Genomic DNA, 23,181 nt, shown 5'->3' on the forward strand with positions numbered 1-23,181 from the left:
GAATTGCAGTTTGTTAAGGGGGATGGGAATTGTAGCTCTGTGAGGCATAAACTGCAATTCCCAGCTTTCTGGCTGGGTGTGTGTGTGTGTGTGTGTATGTGTGCGCGCTTTAAATGTTTTTGAATGTATGGTGTGTAGGAGAAACTGCTATGACATTAAGAACTCTGCCAGGGAGTTGCATAAAGCTTTGTTTAATAAACCTGTTGTTACTAACTTCAGTGAGGAGCCTTAGTAAAGACAATGGCAGCTTCCCTCTCAGCTGCTTTGCTTATGTAACTTTGTACTGACCACAGTACAAAGTGGTGTCTTCAACATAAGAAAATGTTGGCATGGGGATCAATTTATGACTGAAGATTAAAGAGCTATTCTTAACTGAAGATTAAGCTTTAAAGATCAGCTCTGAGTAAGAAGGAAAACTGAAAAGTTCTTTAGACTTGTGGAATTAGCTATGCAGACATGAAATTTAATTTTTCTCCCTTAGTTCTCAGAGGTTCAGATCAAGAAGACATCCAATGAGATTAAGGAGCCAAATGCAGGAAGAGGTTTTAATTTACACCATCCAGATCACTTCTGTTGTACCACTGAAAAGGACTTTCCATATCTAAATTTTGACCTATTTTTAACTAGCAATTTAAAAAATAATATAGAATGAGGTACTTACACTTTTTCTTTAAAAGGATAAGCAATTCTCATAATATTGAAACATATACTTTTCTTCCTTTTAACATTGATTCACCGTAAACATTTCTCAGAACTGAAATCTGTTTCTTTATCAAGATTTACCATTCTAACTAGGCTTGTTATCTTAACGGACTCTCAATAACTCTTCAGTTGTTTTAGCTCACTGTGTGTCTTGTGTTTTCCTTTTACACAAACAGAAATGAGGGAACGAAAAGGAAAAGAGAAAATATTTGCAGATTTGTCTTTCCTCATGCCAAACTTATATGCCTTATTTCATTTTTAAAATACCTGTATTTTTTAAAATAAATAAATAAAAGTTAAGTACCTTTTTTCTTCCTAGAAACTGGATTGATTGATTTGTTTGTTTGTTTGTTTGTTTGCTTGCTTGCTTGCTTGCTTGCTTGCTTGCTTGCTAGAAACTAGAAACAACCAAGACTGGGAAATTTAGAGTACTGGTGTTTAAAGAAGTATTTTTGGCACACTCAAGGGCTTATGCCAGGCTTCCTCAAACTGTTAATGAACCAGTGCTTACATTCTTACTTTACTCAATATATTTGCTTAATCATGCTTCCTTTGGGTGTGAGATGTATTTGGAGATGCTCTTGGAAAGTCTGGGATCATGCTCAGGCATGCTGAGACTTGGTAGTTGGTTGGACCCTAAATTTTCAGATCCAACACTTGACTCATTTCAGATACAACATATGTTCCATTAAAAGTTCTCTTTGAAAAGATACAAGATCACCTTCAGGCATTTTGGGAGCTAATGGATGGACACTGAGTTTTCACATCCAATTTTGTCATTGCTTCAGAAGCAATTTGCAATTTAACACTGTCTCAAAACAAACATAACTGATCTGTAGAAAACACAACCTGAAGAAAGATACAATGCACATACTTTTGTAAACAAAGAAAATGTTTAATAAAAATTATTTTTAAAAACTTCTGGAAAACAGCCTAGATTCAGAAAAAGAATCCTGGGAACCGTAGCTTGTTAAGGGGGCTGGGAATTGTTGTCCAGATTCTTTGGGGAAAGTAAACTGCTTTACATATATGGTGATTACATAACCACAAAAATGTATATTGTGCTGCTAATTACTCTTGCTAAGTGAGAAGAAAGCTTTAAATTTCCACAGTAATATTCTTAAAGGTTTGCAAGCATTCTTAACTCAGTTCTCTCCAGTGCTAGTCACTTCTTACCAGGACAGTGTTCCTAGGGTCTTCAAAGATTTGAGACCCGTAAGCACGTAGTACAGTAGCATAAAATTTGCAAATGGTAACCAATGAAGTTGCAGGCCCACTTTACTCCCTTTGGAAATCGGCTATGCACCTCTCAACATTTACAAACTATGCAATATGGGCAGGTTTCAGCCACATTTTCACCATTGCTGAGGGTTTGTCATCTTTATATTATGCAGATGTTGCCTTAGCAGACGAAAAGTCCCGCTTCCTGGCTGGGAGAAACAGAAGGGACATAATTATGTTATGATGAGCTGGAAAAGAACGCATAGAAAAATTGGAATGCAAAGCATGATGGATGGTGCTTTTGTCAATTGGGAAGGCAGTGTGAGAGAGCCAGGCTGCACAATAATAAAACTTCCTCCACAATTCTGTCCACTTTGGCTGCTGAAATGCGGCAACGTGCCATCCAGCAAAGAATTACAGTTTCTTTCTCTCTCTCTCTTTTGTTATATTAGTTATGTGGGGCTTATAAAGTAGGTTATGTTGTCATCATCACCGGTAATAAAAAAGAAGACGGAAGCATTAAAAAGGCACTTTTCTGAAAGGCAGGGCTATAAATACTTGAGAGAATTTATATTTGAATTTGATATTACAAAGATAATCTGCTTCCTTTGTGGACAAGTGAATAGTATGCTATTCCTGGAGTCTAGGGGGTTTAATTCGAGATCTTCCTTGGTGGCATGACAACCCTTGCTCCCTTGACAAAACTACTGCCATTTTCAAGTTCCCAGGCTCCATTTTGGGAGACCACAGATAGTGCACAGTTAGTTAATTAGTCCTGCTTATGTATTTTGCTTGTTAACTTATCTTTAGAACATACAGAAATTATGGGTGCATTTTAATGCGTAATGCTAATTGATGTGACAAAGTTATATTAGAATATTATCAGAAATAAGAAATAAAACACTGACATTATTGCGTAACTGTGGCATGCAACAAAATTAGCATTTTTGGTTGGCCCCATGGAGCTTGTCAACTCTCATGCACTGCACACCCTATATGGCTGCCACAGGGTCTTGCGTAGGAGACACTTAGCCAGGGTATTGCTGCCATAGAGTATGAAGGGCTCAGAAGCCATGCAGTCAGTGCCATACTGATATGCCTTGAAAGAATTACTAAAGAAGATGTATGTGTGGAGCCCTGGTGGGAAATTACACCCAAGCTAAGCAATGAATACATGTATGGAGAAGTGGTCGAGTATCTGCTTTGCATGCCAAAGCACCCAGATTCAGTTCCCAGCATCTCGAGTTGTGGCTCAGAGAGACTTCCTGTCTCAAACTTTGGACAGACACTGCCAGTCAGTTTAGACAATAGCGAGCTAAATAAACCAACAATTTGACTTAGTATATGGTTGCTTCCTATGTTGCTATATTTCCTGTGTTGGTATCACAAATAATAATTGGTCCTGCTACTTTTTATACTACACTTTTTTTATCCCCCCCCCCAATAAAATGTTATTTATTTCTTTTTGTGCTATCATCAGCTACTACCTACCCGCCCTTCACCATAATGGCCCAGGGCAAGTTACAACAATGTAGAAACACAATATAGAAATTGGTTTGAACAATTTTCAATCAGAAGTCAAGCAGCTGGGTCTTTCAAAATAGGTGCCAATGGACAAGGTAAAGAGGTGCATTTTCAGCATACTCTTACGTAGTTGGCGCAGTATTGTCCCTAAATATTCTATTTATTCATTGCCATTTTCACCTCACCGTTGCTCAAAAGGTGCTCTGCGTAAGAGTATGCATTTTATTTTCGTGTCAACCTGTAAGGTAGGCTTGACTTTGCAAAATCACCAAGTAGGCGCCATGGCCGAGCGGAGATATAACCCAACCTCCACATAAGCTTTGTGCAAGCTGATCAGGGTCACTGTTGAATAAACAGGTTGTCTGGAGGGGTCATTACTCTGGAGCAGCCCTCCAGCACTCTTTAGCCTATTCACTAAATTGCCCATAGGCTTCAGAATGTAGAATGAAAATCTGGTGACATATTGCAGCTTCTCCTGCAGGGGAAAAAGCCTTTAAAATCCCCAAAGTTTCCCTCCCACAACTATCTCAACAGCAGGGAAGGCTGGGGCAGCCTGAAAGGGGGGGGAGGGAAAGAGAGAGAGAGCTGGACCCTCCCCTTCTCAACTCAACAAAACAGAACAGGAATAGCTCTTTGCTGGAGAGAAGGAGTTGTGCCATTGTCTCACTGCTCCCCCCCACCCCCCCAACCTTCCGGTGTTTATCTGGGGAGGATTAGCTGCCGGAAGATGGAAAGAAAGCCCTGCCAGAAGGAAGACAATGGCTTAGCTTTTTCTGTGAAACTAGCATGGATGTTCAACAACACTCTTGTGGGCCTGCCATGCTGCCAATGGCTGGGTCCTTTCGGCTAAAAACATACACAAAATTCAGTGTTGTTTTATCTGCTTATGGAATTAGACAGATCGATGTTCTTGCCAGTCCTGGAACTACGTAGTGCAGGCCAGGTTACAAATGTAAATGAACAGAAATATGTTTTGAAAAACCGCTGTGGCTAATGAAATGATTGACAGCCTCTCCAGTATTCACAGGGCTCCCACCATGGCAACTGGGGAAATGTCATCAAAGAACAGATCTGTTGAACATGTTGTCTGTATCCACAATGAGGAGATTAAGATCTCCCTCCAGGCACTTCATTTAAGTCCTCCTCTGCTCCAGGAAACGGGTGCTGCTCCCTCTCACAGCAGTTGTGACAGCGGGGCAGAGAGGACTGTGACAGTGACATCAGAGGCGAGTCAAAACCCGTTGATGGGGAAGGAAACAATAAAAGGCACATGACAGAGCAGGTTTCTAAGAAGCAAAGGTTGTTCAAAGGTGTCAGTGGATGCCCTTGGCAAATGAAGTCATTATTACTCTGCCCTCTAGTGCTCAAAACTACAGTAAGTATTTGCCTTGTTTCCCTATGCTGTACTAAATGCTCTGTAGCGCATCTATATTCTTTTGAAAGTGGTACGTACAGGATTCCCATGCAAATTCAATTGGGGGCAGGAGGAAATGCAAAGCATATTACCGTATTTTACCGTGTATAAGACGCCCCCATGTATAAGACACCCCCTATTTTTTTTAACCCGAAATTAAGAAATTAAGTTGCTTAGCTTTTTTGGGGGGGGGGAGGTCACTTCCACCAATCGCTCACCCGCCTGCCCACCACTGCCGATCACACACCTTGCCGGAGCCGCCAGTTGTCTGCCTACTTGCCGCCACAAACAGCCCACCCATCCACTTGCCGCAGCCGTCAATCACCTGCCCAAATGCCACAGCCACAGCCAATTGCCAGCAGGCCTTGCCGCAGCCACCAATCACCCGCCCAATTGCCGCTGCCAATCTCCTGCTTGCTGCTGCCATTAATCGCATGTCCCCCGCTCTGCATTCACTATCTGTGCATAAGACGACACCCAATTTTTGCCTTTTTTTTTTTTAAGCAAAAAGCATCGTCTTATACACAGTGTATCTTATACAGTATATCTTCCTGCCCCAGTGTGGTTCCGGCTTCTAAAATATTTATTTATATAAATAAAAATATAAAATATAAATATTGAAATGAACATATTTATTTATATTAGAACATTTATAATGTAATATCAAAGATTCTTCAGAAGTTTACTTTGAATGCAACCCACCAAGAAGTCCTCCCGTACAACCCTCATTGAAAGGAGTGGAAGCTACATAAGAGCACATGCTCAACATTGCATAGTTCCTATTATTATTATTATTATTATTATTATTATTATTATTATTATTATTATTATTAACCAACCTTCATCTGAAAATCACAGGGCGGTTCCCCTCATAAAAATACAAAAATACAAAATGAGAACACAAGATACATAATAAAGCAAACACAAACCAAGAACCCTCCCCCCTTTAAAACACATTTAAAGACCATATAATGTTAATCAGACAAAGGTCTGGTTATTGAGAAATGCCTAAATATATGCAATGAAGATGCCAGGTGAGCCTCCTGGGTGAGCTTATTTCACAAGCAGGGAGCCACTGAAGAAAAGGTCCATTCTTGTGTTTCCACACACACACACACACGGATCTCTTGTGTAGGAGGCACACAAAAAAGCGCCTTAGACGATGGGTCCAGGGCTGTTCATATGGAGACAGGTGGTCCTTGTGGTATTATGGTCCTGAATTGGGATTATGCAATTAAATGGGGGTTATGCAAGCAAATTTGGCAGTTAGAGCCACTCTCATTCATTTCGATGGAGCATGCACACAAGGCCTTTCCAGTGGATGGTGTCCTTTAATGCAACAAAATATAATATTGGATGGGAGAGATATGAGAGACCATTGGCAAAGCTTTAACAGGAAGGAAAAAAGGAAATCCATTTATTACAACATATCAATGCTAAAAATAAAAAGAAAGAAAGAATTAGGAAGCTGTGAGAATGCCTGATGGGCATAGTTTGTTTGTTTTTAATGCTCACACGAAGGGTTCCATTGTGCCATACTGGCATGAGGCATGGAAAGGGCTTGACTGTATGTTTCATGCAGTGTATTTGGACAGTGATGCCAATATTTTGTCTCTTATTCCCCTTCTGTTCCTGGCACAGTGCAAAAAGGAATTGGTTAGATATCAGTACTGGCCACCCAATCTGCACAACCAACTTTCTGATTTCACAGGGGATGGAAATTATGTCTGCTTTGGAGGAGATGCTTTCCATGTGTTCCCCTTGCTTCTGGTTTAGTGCCATAATGATAGTGTGGAACACAGCCATGTAGACATGTCATTAGACCCCCAGTAAGAGCTTTACCATTAGCTTTATTGTCTTTAGGGTCAGCTACGCCCTGGTGGAGATTCCCTGCTACATGTGTTTCTTGCTTAAGGATAAGGCTTTGCTTATTCACTGTATGCTGTAGCCAAGGACCACCCAGCATCTGTTTAAGATAAATGTCACATTCACCTTTGTCAAGGACCACCCAACTATAGATAAATGCTGCCTATGCTCACGATTCTTAAAGTGTTAACTAGCCTAACTTATGAGGTGCAAGTAGACTTTTTCAAGACCAGATGCTTTTCAAGGATGCTCTGTCTAGGCCAAGCACTAGAGTGCCTGTTTTGCTCTGTAGCCATTCATATGTGTTGATTTATAGTAATGATAGGATCCGAGAGTAGCTCCTATTTCTCTACATTGTTTTCTTCTCTAGGAATTTATAATATAATAATATATTATAATAAAATAAAATAAAATAAAATAAAATAAAATAAAATAAAATAAAATAAAATAAAATAAAATAAAATAATATAATATAATATAATATAATATAATATAATATAATATAATATAATATAATCCCAGAGACCTTTCTTTGCTAGAATCCAGAGCATTTCATGGACATTCATGGATTCCACACATTTGTGTAGCCTTGGGTCTTGAACAAGAGTGAGAGGTTGAAAGGGACTTCAGAAATACAGACCAGGAATGTAAAAAATCAGGCAGCAAAGTTTCTTAAAGAAAAAGTTTTTTTTATTTGGATTTTTGTCCGACAAAAAGCAAATAGGGTGCATTCAGGAAAATGAAGAATGCCCACCCCTCCTTGGGGGTAGCTAACTCATATACCTTCTTGCTAAGCATAGTTCAGCCCCTTGGCATCCCTTTAGCCAATGATTGACAATTTCCTATGGTCATTGATGCATATTCATTAAAGCTCAACCAATGAATAAATTGGTGTGTCCTTTCGGTTCCAAGTTGCCTATTCCACTAGGTGGCGCTACTGGCTTATAATCTACTTAACCTCTGTACTAGTTCCTGGAAGTGCCCCTGAACCCCCCACTTCCTAGAAATGTGCCGAAGTGAGTCGTGTGGTTTAGCACCTGGAGCCTGGCGGTCAGCAAACATCCTGCTACTTGCCTTTGTCAGGGGTCGTTTCTCAGAAATGGCTTAACCTCAACTGGCAAACTTCCTGCAGGGGCAAGCTAGCTGCACCCACAAGCTTGCATGCTTGCTGCCTCTACAAAAGGTGCAAAGTGGTAAACAGGAGAAAAGAGAAATAGTCTTTAGCTTTCTAAAATGGTGTCAGAGGTTCTTAAATGGCTTTAGAGGTCCTTAGCCTGGCTCTCCATTGGTCATCCTGACCTTCACCCCTTCATTCCCCCCTTTCCATCACGAAAATGCTGACCGGTCATGGTTCACCATTTTCGCTTGATGGACCTATAGGTACAATATCATAGAGAGCCAGGAAATGTACACTCCTGTGGATACACTGGCCTCCCTCTATGACCCTGTCAAGTCTTCAAATATGGTGCTGGGGAACCACGTAGGTGGTGTTAAGAATCTTGACCTCGCACGCATACCCAGCACTCAGACCTGTTCAGGCTCTTGGCCACAGCCGTGGTCATGTTCAGGAAGGTGTTCTCCTTCCACCCTGTGGCCATTTGAGAGGTGAGAACCATCAGGAGGCAGGGTATGATCCACATCCTGATTCAAGGGATGTTCAGTGCCCCAGAACAAAGAACTGTACCACCAACACAGAAATACCACAAAAAGGGTAATACCACAGGCCAAAGGGATGGGGGCCCACGAAGGCCAGGTCATGTGGGCCTCTAACTCCTGGCCCTACTGAGGCGTGAACAGCGTCTACACACAAAACATTCCCACTCTACACAGGGAAAAGTGGCCTTCTGGGACTGATACACTGTTAGGCCTCGGGAACTATAGGGATGGCAATAGACTCTGTAAAGTTCAAAGGCTGGTCCTACTGGGTGGAGGTCACCTACGTGGTCTCTGACCAGGGCCTCTGGAGGCTGAAGCCTGGGGTGGCAACTCTTATGCAGCCACAAGAATACCCTACCACATTCAAGGGTATTATGTGGAGTTACCAGGCCCAGTAGTTCAGGCAGTATTCTGGGATTTTGGGAGGCTCGAGCCACCACGACAACCACAGGTGGGGCTGCAGGATTTACTGGCACTTGTTCAGCAATTTCAATGCGCACCTGGTTCAGGCTCCCTCCCCTGCAATATTTGCATTAAGATAGGCTCCGTCCCATGCAACACCTGGATTAAGATTAGGACCTGGTCTACCAGATGGGGTTGGTACAGTGCTCTACCCCCTGAGTGACAGTTGGTTCCCCCCCCACAACAGCAAGAGCGGTCCAGAACTCGATAGATTTCGACCGTCTCTGCAACTTCCCGTAGGAGCAGTACCCATGTGTGCTGGACAGTGGTGTGGAAGAGAAGCCACAGTGGGGTAGTGGGATGTTTCAATACGGCAACCTCATCAAACCCCTGTTCCCAATAGCCAATGAGCACGCCATTTCTTACCACTGGCAAGACGAACCAGTCATAGCAGAGATCCGCAGGCCAATAGGGTCGGTATGGCTCAGTGGGGTCAGGACAATAGGACATAGAGCAAATCAATACAGAACATAATAGAGAAAAGGGGAAAGTCCTTGTGAAAGTCCTTGTGATGATCAGTCGCAGGATCTTGTTGCCCGTGGCCTAACGCGTTCCCGGTAGCGTCAGACACAAGGTGATGATCAGACGCGTGTGATGCACCCAGGGAATCACGTCAGCTACTCTCACCGCAGTTGGGATGGAGAGGAGGACGGTATACGGGCCTCGTCACTTGGGGATGAGGGGATTGCGCTTCCATGTTGTCACCCGGCTGGAACTGGTGGACCGGCTCAGCGAGACTGCACGGTGTAGGCTCGAGGTAGTACCTGGAAAGGGAAGCAAACACACACGGGGACAGGAATTGCACTTGTTCCTGAGTGATGTGATCTCCCACCCGCCCCAAACTGGCGGGGATGTCTCGGACGAAAGGGGTTGGTCTGCCATACAAAAGTTCAAAGGGTGATAGTCTCAGTCTCTTGGTTGGAGCGCTCCGAATCCGAAACAAGGCAATGGGCAGGACATCTATCCAGTGTAGTCCCGACTCCTGGGTCAGCTTGGCCAAGTGGGTCTTCAAGGTGCGATTCATACGCTCAGGTTTTCCCGAACTCTGGGGTCTGTAGGCTGCGTGTAGCCTTCAGTTTATCTGCAGCGCCTTGCACACTTCTTGCACAACTTCATCAATGAAGGCAGGGCCATTGTCACTGCCAATACTTCTGGGGAGGCCACTGTCCAACCCGTCAGGGTGCAGACAAACACAAGCAGGTATTTGATGCCCCTAACTGGAGGTAGTTCAGTAAAGTCCACAATCAGGCTTTCCATAGGGGTGAAGCCCACGTGTTGTACGCCCGGTGGAGGGAGGTGGCCTTGTCTGGGGGTGTTCTTGGCGCACAGGACACACTTTTGGGAGATAGCAGCAATTAGTTGGGATAGGTTGGGGATGTAGAGTATTCTCCCAAGGTGTGCTTTAGCAGCTGGACCCCCTAGATGAGTGGACAATCACGGTAGCCAGATGTTGCGGCACAAAAACACGGTTTTCTGGTAGACGGAACCATCCCTCCTGGAGTGTTGCTCCTTCCTGGCGTGCCCACTGTTGAGCACAAACAACTCTTGGAGACTTTGGCTTTCTTAGAACTCTTGGAACGGCTTGCCTGGCTTGCCTGGCTTGCACCCCCACTTCTGGGTGCTCTGCTGCCTGAAGAACAACTTGTAACTCAGCCTCTCTCCAGCCCACAGTCCATCACACAGATTTATTGAAGCGTAGAAACAGCTTCCCAAAACAGCCTCAGCCCCCTCTGGGCTTGGTACTTTTTCTGGGCATCCTCTAGCCCCCTCTGGGCTTTCTGGTCTGGCTGCCACTGTGGCCTGACATGCTGTCTTCAGTTCCTGCCACGCGACCCAGGGCTTCCTCCCTTGGAGTATTGGCAACAGCCAAGAATCAACGCTGGCCCTTAAAATGGCTAGGACCCTTTGGTCTCTCTAGACCATCAGGCACGTCTGTTTCACAAACTTCCACTGCGCCTGCAGACTTCTCAGTGGGTTGGGCAAAACCTGTTTCAGCCTGTATACCCCTTATATTCCATAAGGATAAGAACCGAATGGGGCACATTCACATGCATCTCCTGGCCAAACATGAACTTGTCTGCTTCTTCCACTAGTGTGGCGGTGGCAGTGACAGCCCACAGACAGGGTGGCCAGCCTTTCACTGCGGAATCTAATTGCTTGATAGTCTCAAAGGCTTCTTGTTGGGCCGGTCCCCACTCAAAGGGGTCTCTTTCCCTTCCTCTGGTACTCTCATTTAGAGGTTTTGCTAAAATACTGAAGCCTGGGATCAGGATTCTGCAAAAGCTTGCTGCTCCACAACTTTAAGCTTGTCTTTTAGGGATATCACAATCTCTGCCTTTTCTTGTAGTGACCTTTTGACAATTTCTAGGTGGTCAGTATGTTCAGCAAGTTGTCTGGACAAATTAGCTAAATCTTCATCCCTTCTTTTGCATTTTGTAAAGTGAGCTGGTTGTGTGAATCTTTCACTGATTTCAGCTCGTTCACAAAACTTTGTTCTCTGTTTTTCTTTTAATTTTAGTAACTTGTTCAATTTCTCCTTTGCAGAGATATGTTCATCGACCTGGGATTTAAGATGGTCTGTTTCCTCCTTACATTCTATTTCTGTTTCTTGTAATTTTTAGCTGATTTACTTATTTGTTCTTTAAGCAATTTAATTTGTGAGTCACACTCCATGAGTTTGTTGTTGTAAGTAACATCACAAGTATTGATTGCAGAATGAAGATCTTTAACTGTTTGGCTAGTCTCTTTGATTTGCCTAACAAATTCTTCATTCTCTTTTGTTTTACTAGCATTTTCAATTTTTCCCTCAGCCAGTTCTGATTTTATTGCATTTAACTGCTCAGAAAGTTCTGAAACCTTTCTGCCTTCACTGTTCACTCCTTCAATTTGTACATCTTTCAGTAATTTCCCTGTCTTACATTTCATACTCTTTGCACTTGATCTGCCATTTCAGAATATTAATCTTCTCAGAATACACATTTATATTTGAAATAATAGCAGAAATTTCTTTGTCTTTCTCAGCTAAAACCTCTCTGAGGTTGTCAAATTCTCTTCCATGCCTCTGGAGGTCTTGAATTAGTTGAGACCTCTCTTCTCCATAAACACTGCACTTCTTCTGGACATCTTCCCTCTCCAAAACCTGACATGAGGGAGTGACTTTGCAATGTTCAGTCCTGCATTTCTTCAACCAGGGGGGGGGGGGGTTGTCATCTACCACCTTCAGCCAGTTGTCTATATAGGGGATCTGGTCAGGATGTCCCCCCTGGTCTATGCCATAGTCTCCGCTGAATCCTTTCTTGAAGTTGTTTAACATACATTGAAGGGGAATTACTGGACCTTTCAAGCCTTTCGAGCCTCCCCCTCCCATTTTCAGTATGGCCCTGTACAGCGTCCCCACACCAAACACTCACACATTCATTTCGCAACTTTGCTACGACCCCAGGGGAATGCCCCAGGGTAACACACATACATGCACAAAATGCCTCTTTCGCCAGACGTTGTACCATACGCTAACCACCCTGTGTCCCCACCCCCTTTCTCTCCTTCCTAATACCAAAGCGTGTGTGGTTGTCAGGGGTCAACCCTTCTCCTTAATGCCACTATCCACGCTGGAGATGTGATCAGTATCTCCCTTCTCCTTAATTAAAAGGAGGATTTACTATGTCCTCAGGGCTTGTTGCCATGTACTCACCCCAGCCGGCTGTTCTCTGCCCTGTCCTCCCAACCTCGGCTCTTCAAATCCGTTGTCCTCTGTCCCAGGATACAGCAAGAGGGTCAAGTTGCCTTCTGTCCCCCTCCGAAGAAAAGGTTCGGTGTGCACCTGGAAGCCAGGAAGTCCGTTGGCCCTCCGCTGTCACTGCCCAGAGGGCAAGGGAGCTGCCTCCTGGTCTCTGAGGACACTTAAAGTCCTTCTGATCCGAGTCACTTTTGGCACCAGAAATGAAAGGGACTTCAGAAATACAGACCAGGAATGTAAAAAATCAGGCAGCAAAGTTTCTTAAAGAAAAAGTTTTTTTTATTTGGATTTTTGTCCGACAAAAAGCAAATAGGGTGCATTCAGGAAAATGAAGAATGCCCACCCCTCCTTGGGGGTAGCTAACTCATATACCTTCTTGCTAAGCATAGTTCAGCCCCTTGGCATCCCTTTAGCCAATGATTGACAATTTCCTATGGTCATTGATGCATATTCATTAAAGCTCAACCAATGAATAAATTGGTGTGTCCTTTCGGTTCCAAGTTGCCTATTCCACTAGGTGGCGCTACTGGCTTATAATCTACTTAACCTCTGTACTAGTTCCTGGAAGTGCCCCTGAACCCCCCACTTCCTAGAAATGTGCCGAAGTGAGTCGTGTGGTTTAGCACCTGGAGCCTGGCGGTCAGCAAACATCCTGCTACTTGCCTTTGTCAGGGGTCGTTTCTCAGAAATGGCTTAACCTCAACTGGCAAACTTCCTGCAGGGGCAAGCTAGCTGCACCCACAAGCTTGCATGCTTGCTGCCTCTACAAAAGGTGCAAAGTGGTAAACAGGAGAAAAGAGAAATAGTCTTTAGCTTTCTAAAATGGTGTCAGAGGTTCTTAAATGGCTTTAGAGGTCCTTAGCCTGGCTCTCCATTGGTCATCCTGACCTTCACCCCTTCAAGGTGGCAAGAGTGAGAGGTAACAATGACACAAAGAGCCCCTCCAGACACCATTTTTATTGTGCTTTCCCGATGATTTGTTATTACGATGGTAGTGGGGCAGTTATATGTGATCCCACCATCAATGCTGTTTATGTCTGCAAAAGTTTTGCAGCAATCATACTACTGTACTTCATTTCCAATCAGTGCATTTAAGTTCCTGTTTACATCTTGCATGTTTTTATAGCACAAATGATCCAGATTAATTTTTTGACCAGCTTTTGTTGTGCTGTAGTGGAAGAGTGTCCTTCCAGATGGCAATAATGTGGTAAAATTGGCGAATCATTGGAGAACTTATAAGGCCAAATGATTTGTCCATTATAAACCCACCACTAATGCACTGTCATTGCACTGTTGACATGTTGCAGAATATACACTAACCACAAAAAACACCAGTCTAGTGTGGCCCAAAATCCAACACAGTGGTTTTCAGTGCTTTTCGACATTATCTTCTGGGGCCAAAGCATCTGACGCACACACAAAAATGTATTCGTGAATCTGCAGGGTAGGCTAAATGTTGATATTTTTCCAGCCTATACTCATGCTTTGTGCTACAGCTCCTGGCATCCATCCTTGGGTATCAAGAATCATATCTGTCAGAGCTGCTCCCAGAACCTAGCTCACAGAGGATCACGCTAGCCAGCGTTCACTTTATAAAAGTCTTTATTGAGTTACAGTTTCCATTTCCAAGTTGCCGCGTGCAGCTCTACGTCTTATAAGCTAGACCGGCGAAGCTCCGTCTGAGTCTCCGCCCCCTGTACACCAACTTAATACCCTAGCCTTACTCCACCTTTTCCGCCTGACTGTTCTTCTCTGGGTCCCTCTGCCCCCCGTGGTCTCTTCCTTCCTGGACTCTTCTGACGCTGACCCCCCGGACCCTTCTGTCTCCTTGCGTCGGGCTTTAGGACCTGGCTCCCTTTCCGGGCTGCTTACTGCGCCGCCTTCCTGTGCATTTGAACTTAGCGCGCGCGCCCAACCTTCCACTTTCCGCTTGACCGTTTCCTCGCTCCCCGATGGAGGTGTGGCCACTCCTGACTCATGTCCTCCCCCCTGCTGCGAGCTGCCAGAGCTCGATACCTGGCGCCCTTCGTCTCCACTGCGCTCTGTTGGGGACGCTGGCCCCGATTTCCAACTGCTGCCCTCTGAACCCCCTCTGGACCCTTCTTCCTGGGGTGTCCCCCTAGGCTCCCCCCTTGCTCTGGCCACTGGCGCTCCTTTCTGTGAATCTTCTGATTCACTGGAAAGACTCGGAGATCTCGGGTCGTCGTCATCACTCATCTTTTCTTCGGACTCCTCCCCCTCGCTCTCTGTTTCCTCCCTTGCCCTCGCCTCTGCTCCTGAACCCCTGACAATATCTCTTCCAGTAACCTGGTCCTCTCCTTAATGTCCAATCTCCCAGGAGACAGGTTAATGACTTCTCTGCCATTTATAAGCAGGTCACCTGGATCATGTGAGCATTTTGGATGTCCCTTTCTCAAGCCACTTTGCATGTTATTGGAGCGCTCTGTGTGTGGGATTTCCCACACACATGCAAATTCCTCCTGTTCATGCTTCATATCCCCTTGTTTCCTTTGTCTGCTGCTCTTCCTAGCAGTTTCCTGATACCTTAACTTAGAGACATGGCTCGTTCTTAATGTTTCTTTGTCCTATCCATATTTCCCAGATTTGACATTAATACTGCTTCTTGCATAATTTTTTCCTACACATTGCCATTGTCATCATCAGTGAAGCAGATCTTCATGTGCCTATTCAGCAGAATTGCAAATGGCTTGGCACATGCATCTGATTAAATCTTCTTCATAAATCAAATTACCCTTTTGCAATTAAAGAGGTTGCTGCAGTGAAGTGGAGCAGAAGGATCTTATAAATTCTATTTACCTGTGGATGCCAAAATGAAATAATCCTTTGCAAATCCTGCTGTGAATGTGTAGCGGCAGGCACAACACTGCCTTCTCACCCCCCCCCCTTTATGGTCTTTCTCTCTCTCATCAGTCTGTACTTCCCCCACTCATTTCTACTTCTTTCCTCCATTGTTCTCACAACACCTACTATATACCCTGCTCTAATTATTTGCAGTTGATTTCTTTCCTCTATTAAAAGGAAACCACCCCCACCCACCTCAAACACCCCTGGCATCATTTACCCTCTTAACAACATACCAGCTTGGGTTCATTGCATTCATGCAAATATAGTGGGAGTGAGATGTGCCGTTTGTACGCATGAGGGGTTTGATTCTACACGATGCAGCGCAGCCAGTACAGTTTCTTCCAGCAAAGCACTTAAGCACCTGCCTAACACACACAGAAGACACAAGTGGTCCCATTTGCATTATACATGCCTTTTAAGTAAATGGCAATGTTGGGTACTTAGCTGGGTTAGGCAGGAGTTCTCTCATATTCAGGTAAGATCACGCTCACAGCAAACCAAGCTCCTTTGATGTACACATTACTTTTTCTACAGTTACTCTCTGAATTTGAGAAGGCAGCCACCAAGCCTGATGTAGACAGAATCGTACTCTGCCTTCCCCTGTTTTTGCTTCTGATTAATCCAAATAAATAGCATCTCCAAGTTCCAAGCTCACAATCGCTAAAAGCATTTATAATCAGACAGCAGTAATGTGCATTTTATGTGATTGATTGGTTTTTATTTTTAGCTCATCTTTCCTGCAAGGAATAACTTAGGTTGGTGGGCATGGTCCCCTCCCCCCGGGTTGTTATGGGGATTAAATGAGGAAGAGGAGAACCATATATTCCACCATAGGCTCCTTGGAGAAAAGGGTGGGAGATAAATGCAGTGAAACAAGCAAGCAAGCAAACATACAAACAAATGTTATATTCACAACAATCCTGTGTGGTAGGTTAGGCTGAGAGAGAGTGACTGACCCAAAACTACCCAGGCAGCTTGCATTGAGAAAATAGAAATAGAAAGAGTTGGGAGTACTGTGTTCTGTATTAAGTACTGTGTCCGCATATTAAGGATTTTGACAAACTGGAGCAAGTCTGTGTTAGCTATTCGTCATAAAATCATAGAATCATAGAGTTGGAAGGTACCATGAGGGTCATCTAGTTCAGCCCTTTGCAATGCAGGAATCTTTTGGCCAACGTGGGGCTCAAACCCACAACTCTGAGCCTAAGAGTTTCATACTTTACCAACTGACATATTCCTTACACAAACTTGAAAAGAAATCTTTACTTGTCAGGTTGGCAGTAGTTGAACAACAAATATTCTCATATATTCTCATATATGAATACAATGCGTTTCTCTTCCCTGAGTCCAAGAGAGGGTTTCGTCCTTTTGTTTTCAAAATTCCTTCATAGCAGTGCGTAAGTTATTTATCCACAACTTGACTGTCCTCACAAACTCCTTCAGAAAGTGTCTGCTTGAAGTCACCACACTCCCACATTCTCAAAGAATGAACTAACGGAATAACCAGCCAACTGCCAACTGCCACCTCCTTTCCCCAGTAGCATTTATTATTTGTGAAATACATTTACAATGCAGATACATTAGAGTTACTAACAGTCCAGAGGAAGGTAGCCAGGATAATGATGGGTTTATACACAGGCTTTACTAAGTTGAGAACCTTGGCACTGAACACAAAAGGAGTCGCTTGAAACGCTGTGCCATTGTTCGCCCATCTCCAAGCATTCATCCCCCTCCTGGGATGTCCCTGGAACATCCCCCCCCGCTTCTTACCCCTCCCCATTGTCTCCCTGCCCCCTGCCCTAGTGTGTGCCCAGAGGATGGCGATGGGAAACAGTTGAAAGAGGTGGGCTTGTTAGAAGGTTAGCTGTCTTCAAGAACAAAAGAACAGGCCTTCTGGATCAGGTGAGCAACCCATCTAGTCCAGTGTCCTTTTCTCTCAGTGGCCAACCAGAAAAACAACCAAACAATTGCATCATAAGGTAAACAAGCAAAATTACAACATGAATTACGCACAAGTCAACGTCTTTAGCTAGGATAGAGGTGACTAGCCTTTTGGGGGCCAAGGGTCACATTGACTCATGGAGGACTCTCTGGGAGTTGCACATCAACATGGTTTTTTGAAAGCGCACATTTTTGGGGGGTGGGAAGAAAAAGCTTTTGGAAGAACAGACTCGCAGCAAGGGATCTGTGGGAGTAGACAGTTGTTATTTTAAAGGATAACTTTCGGGAGCCCTTCAGGGACCTCCCAAAATACTTTTAATATCACAGTGGGGTTACTGTGGGGGCACTCAGGAAAGAAAGAAAAATGGACAAAGGGCTTAGAGAGCCGCAAAAATACATTTTGGCATCACGGGGCGGGGGCATGTAAACAGCCTTTTTTTCTTAGCTTCATTAGAAAACAACAAAATTGAGGGTGTCTTGGGAACCATAAAAACTTTGGGGGCAAACGTGGGCCATGGGTTAGCCACCCTTGTGCTAGGGCTTCAAAGATGGAGAGATGAATATACCTAATGTTGTTGGGGAAAGGAGGTGGCAGTTGGCAGTTGGCTGGTTATTCCGTTAGTTCATTCTTTGAGAATGTGGGAGTGTGGTGACTTCAAGCAGACACTTTCTGAAGGAGTTTGTGAGGATAGTCAAGTTGTGGATAAATACATTCATACATTAGGTATGAATATACCTAATGTTAGCCACCCTTGTGCTAGGGCTTCAAAGATGGAGAGATGAATATACCTAATGTTGGTTGCCAACTCATCTTTTCAATATGAATATTAAGGGCTATCACACCTGAAGTAGTTTTGAGCAGGCATCCTGTGATGTACCATTAGAAAATATTTGCAATACCCAAATATAGCAGTATATCCCATAGGCAGAAATGGAAGGGATTCAAAGTGGGGGAAAGAAAGGGCTCCAAACCTTCATTACATGACAGGGAAATTAGAAGTTCTTGTAATTGTCTCATGAGTAAGCCTGCGTGTGGTATGTGTCCAGGAAATAGGCAAAAAGTATTTATTCCTTGTACATATCTCAGAGGCCACTGTGTCTACTTTTATTTCTTACTTCCTGTTTTGTGGAAGATGAGGAGAAAGAGAAGGTAATTTTATTCACGTAGCAAGTATAGCCACTCCCCCCCCCCCCCCGTTCCCTGGTGTAATGTAACATTGCCAGAAAGGGGAATGACATTTCCATTATGACTCAATGGAAACTGTCATGTGGTGAACTCCCTTTGGGGAACCAAACCTTTATGTATACCAACAAGCAAACATGACCCTGCTAGAACAATTATATGTAAACATGCCATTTGTTCAAGGCTGCAATTGAAAATGTTGCTGGCTTTAGCATGTGTGCTTCTGCAAAGTCCTTAGCAAGATGCAGCGACGGGGTCACCTGCCTCTGGCTGTTCCCATACAGGCAGAACTGCTTGGAATTCTCAGCAAGCAGCCACGGCTGACTGGGACATCTATATTTTGACATGACCTTGCACAGTTGGGATCTCTTTCTCCTTCACTATGGAATTTCCTCAGGTGGCCATTCTTATTTCAGGATCTAAACCAGGATGAACAGCAGACTGCCAGCCAGCTGCTACTCATTAATTTCTCCTACAGTTGTGTCAGAGTACAAGAGGTGTGTCTGCAATGGCATTAATCCAAACTATGCAGAGGGTGATTCTTCATTCCTTGCATATCCAGGGCTATCGAGGAAGAAATGGGAAATAGGTATCATAGGACTGTAGAGTTGGAAGGGCCCCCGAGAATCATCTGGTGCAACCCCCTGCAATTCAGGAATATGCAAGTGGCCTGTAAACAGATCGAACCCGAGATCTTGGCATTTTATTAGAACATGGGCTAACCTAGGGTGCAGGAAGCTGCCATTGTTCCATTTAGTTCGGCCTTGTCTGCATTAACTGGCAGTGGATCACCAGGGTTTCAGGCACAGATTTTTTCTAGCCTTGCCTGGAGACCCTGAGGAATGAACCTGGGACTGTCTGCATGCAAAGCATGGGTTCTACTACTGAGCTATGGCCCTTTATCCTCCCATGGGAGGGTTTTTGTACATATTGGCATACATTTTCATTTTAGCACCACAGGTACTAGATCCATCCCAAACATACAGTAAGCAAGTAACATCTTCTGTTTAAATGTAAGTCTCATTCAAGGCACTCTCCACTTCTACTGGTGTGCTGTCTTTTTACTTCCTGCATTTTTCAGCAACGGAGCTGATCACATGGCAGCTTTGAACAGGGATGCTGGTGCATGTGGCACATTCTTTACAGCCTGTATTGTACTGCACACAGCAGACCCACACCTCTTTATACCACTGCCGGTTGCAATCCCGGCTAAACAGGGTTATGCACACAGCCGGAGTCATGGTATAATTCTGGGGCGAAAAGGACACCTGCTTTTGCAAGGTATCTGCTGTGGTTGCTTCTCGTGATGCTGGTTTAGTGCCCCAACTACTGAACTCAAGAGTCTGGCATCTGCATTCATATGCCATTGTACCACACCTTTACTGCCCATTTGCTCAGGATCCAGACTTTGCCTTCCCTAGATGGATATAAAGGCTCCTTCCCTGTTCTTCCCTGTTCCAGTGCTGTAGTCTCCAGCACCACCTCCCACACTATTCAGGTAGGTTCCCTGATCCTCTGGAACTGTGTGAGAGGGCACTAGTTGGCTGGTGGAGGCTCCAACGAGAGGAGGGAATTGGCAAAAGCACTGGCAAGAGCATCCTGGGAGTAGAACTCTGCTCAGTGGCAGGAATGAAGTCTGAAACCAACCCCCAGCTTGGCAAGATCCTTTTAGAGCTCTCTGCAATCTCATTTTTGTTTTTACCACCCTGAATTTGCTTTCTCAGGAACTACTGATTAACACACATTGTAACCCAAAAGTTCATTGCACGTTTTACATAAATCCGAAAGGTGATTTGACACTTCCTGAATCTTTTAAATAGCACATCATGCAATTACAGCTGGTTGACAAATAAGTCATTTAAATTATTAGTTTTATTAAAGACATTTTATACCTAAAAGTTTAAAAGGCTCTTTCCCCCATTGCCTGCTCTGTTTGGAGGCCTCCATTCTGCTTATTAAAGAAATTCATGGACTCTGAAGATGTTACAATATGTGGAAGTCTGTAATTCTGCTTTTTACCATTTGAAGTTTTAATAAAATCCTTTTATGTGATTTCATATAAGCTATAAAAGGAGGAAAATCTGCTTTGGATTTCTTTTTTATTATTAATGTGGTTTGAGAGTACTTTTTCAATTTGTTGTTGTTGTTGTTGGCATTTTCATTTCCTCTCCTTGGCTTTTGTTCCATATTTGAAATTTACCTGGGCACAATGCCTAGTTTTTCAGATACTGTTTACTGTAATTCTTAAGGTGCTAGAGGCTATTGGACATTGATAGGCATCTGAAAGAAAAAAATACATATAATTGGCTGCATTATGAGGATGAGACTGAAAAGGTTTGACTACCCATTTTCCCAGTAGGTTGCATAGAATGTGCTCAAAATAAAATATTCAGAGGAAAGTATGAAACATAATAAAACATTGTACCTGATTTTATTTTATAGCTCATGATTGCACTACTTCAACAAGCATCAGGGGATCTTTGGAGGTGCCAGTCCCATCCTATATTTAATCCAGAGACATGCCTGTGTGATTGCCCTCCCATGGTTACTTCAGCATTAGAGTAGCTTCAGTTAATCTTGACCTTGGCAGTTGTGTACTCCAGAAGTTCATAAATGGAACCAAACCGAAACCTCCTTACATAATTTTGGGGATGTTCAGAAGGAGCTGGCCTTTACAATTACTTTGGAAGGATCTCCAAAGAAGAATGCCCCCAATGGAAGGTGATGGCATGTTACTCTGTTGACGTTTCATCTGTATGGAAAGTTATACTAAACAGAATGTAATTGAACTGTGTTTAGACAGCGTGTCTTGGCAGAATCATATAAGAAAAAGCAAAGGCTGGCTGAATGCGTGCCAATTAACTACAGTTGAATCATGACAAGATGGAGGTGCTGTGGGCATGTCCTGGTTATGTCCAGGGAGATGGTGTTCAGCCTATTTTATATGAGGTTGCACTCCCCTGACACAGCAAGTTAGCAGTTTAGAAGTGCTCCTGAATCCTCATTTTAATAATGCACATCAGCCTGAAGAATTCTTTACAGCCCAGCAGCTTGCTTCTATCATTTCCTTGCTTGTTTTGTGTGAATAATGCTATCCATCTCCTTTACTTTATATATATTTCTTCTGCAGAACCAATACATAATAAGGCTCTGATCAGCTTTGCTAGTATATCCCTTTGTTTTGAAAATGTGAGCAGCGACATTTTGTATTTGGGAAGCATCCTTGAAAACAGACAAGACATTCTGTGGCATCTCAAGGCATTGATTAGCTTTCTGGATTACAGGAAATGGCATAATATGAAGGCAACATTTCAAAATCCCAACAGAGTCTGTTGGGATTAGGAAAAACTGGCACATGCTCTGAAAGATTCACTTGTTTGACTTGTTTGTTACCATGCCATTAGATCTTCAGTCACTTGAGAGAATGTAGATTTCATGAGCCAGAAGTGTTCAGATCCAGCTGGAGCCTTAGGATTTTAGCAGTTCAAAAATCACTGAAATAATGCAGCAGTTTTGAAGCAAAGAGAGAGCCCATCTAGGCCTCATAAGAAGTAGAAGGCAGTAGACTATTTTAAGGGCACAATCTAACAGAAACTGAGCCCTTTATATACCACTGTTTTTCATGGGAGAGTTTTAAACATTTACATGAAGTCCTCATTAAATCAAGAAGTAACTTTCGCTCTTAAGTCAAAGTTAATTGCCATAAATAACTTTTCACTCAATTTGTTCGTAACAAAGTTGGCCTACATTTTTTATTATAGTTATCTGACCACAAGTACAACTCATAAAGCTCACTGTATTCTACAAGGACTTCACTTTTTAGGATGAAAAGCAACCCTTTAGAGAAAATGGCATCTCCCATTGCATCTGTTATTCTAGGCCAGACTTTGCCAACCTGGTGCCCTCCAGGTATTCTGGATTAAAACTCCCATAAGCCCCAGCTAGCCAGATGGTTGGGGCTGGTGGGAGCTGTAGTTCCAAACATCTATATCTAGATAAATATATGAGATTATATGTTCTGATGTTGAAGTTTGTAACTGGCTGACTGACCGAACCCAAAGGGTGCTCATCAATGGTTCCTCTTCATCCTGGAGAAGAGTGACTAGTGGGGTGCCACAGGGTTCTGTCTTGGGCCCAGTCTTATTCAACATCTTTATCAACGACTTGGATGATGGACTCAAGGGCATCCTGATCAAATTTGCAGATGACACCAAACTGGGAGGGGTGGCTAACACCCCAGAGGACAGGATCACACTTCAAAACGACCTTGACAGATTAGAGAACTGGGCAAAAACAAACAAGATGAATTTTAACAGGGAGAAATGTAAAGTATTGCACTTGGGCAAAAAAAATGAGAGGCACAAATACAAGATGGGTGACACCTGGCTTGAGAGCAGTACATGTGAAAAGGATCTAGGAGTCTTGGTTGACCACAAACTTGACATGAGCCAACAGTGTGACGCGGCAGCTAAAAAAGCCAATGCAATTCTGGGCTGCATCAATAGGAGTATAGCATCTAGATCAAGGGAAGTAATAGTGCCACTGTATTCTGCTCTGGTCAGACCACACCTGGAGTACTGTGTCCAGTTCTGGGCACCACAATTCAAGAAG

General features: G+C 43.7%; 1 protein-coding gene across 2 annotated transcripts in view; it reads left to right on the forward strand.

Moving 5' to 3' along the window:
* MGLL (monoglyceride lipase) overlaps window positions 1–23,181 on the forward strand; it is a 160,555-nt gene that overhangs the window by 53,592 nt on the left and 83,782 nt on the right. The window contains exon 1 of one of the 2 annotated variants that reach the window (XM_083489424.1): window positions 17,405–17,425. The exons of the other annotated variant lie outside the window; for it this stretch is intronic. The gene's annotated coding sequence lies outside the window, so the exon portion shown is untranslated. Of the gene's footprint in view, window positions 1–17,404; window positions 17,426–23,181 lie in introns of those variants that run through there. 2 annotated transcript variants of the gene reach the window in all.

This window comes from Podarcis liolepis (genome assembly GCF_965112155.1).
Source record: "Podarcis liolepis genome assembly, chromosome: 2".
In the NCBI taxonomy this organism is placed as follows: domain Eukaryota; kingdom Metazoa; phylum Chordata; class Lepidosauria; order Squamata; family Lacertidae; genus Podarcis; species Podarcis liolepis.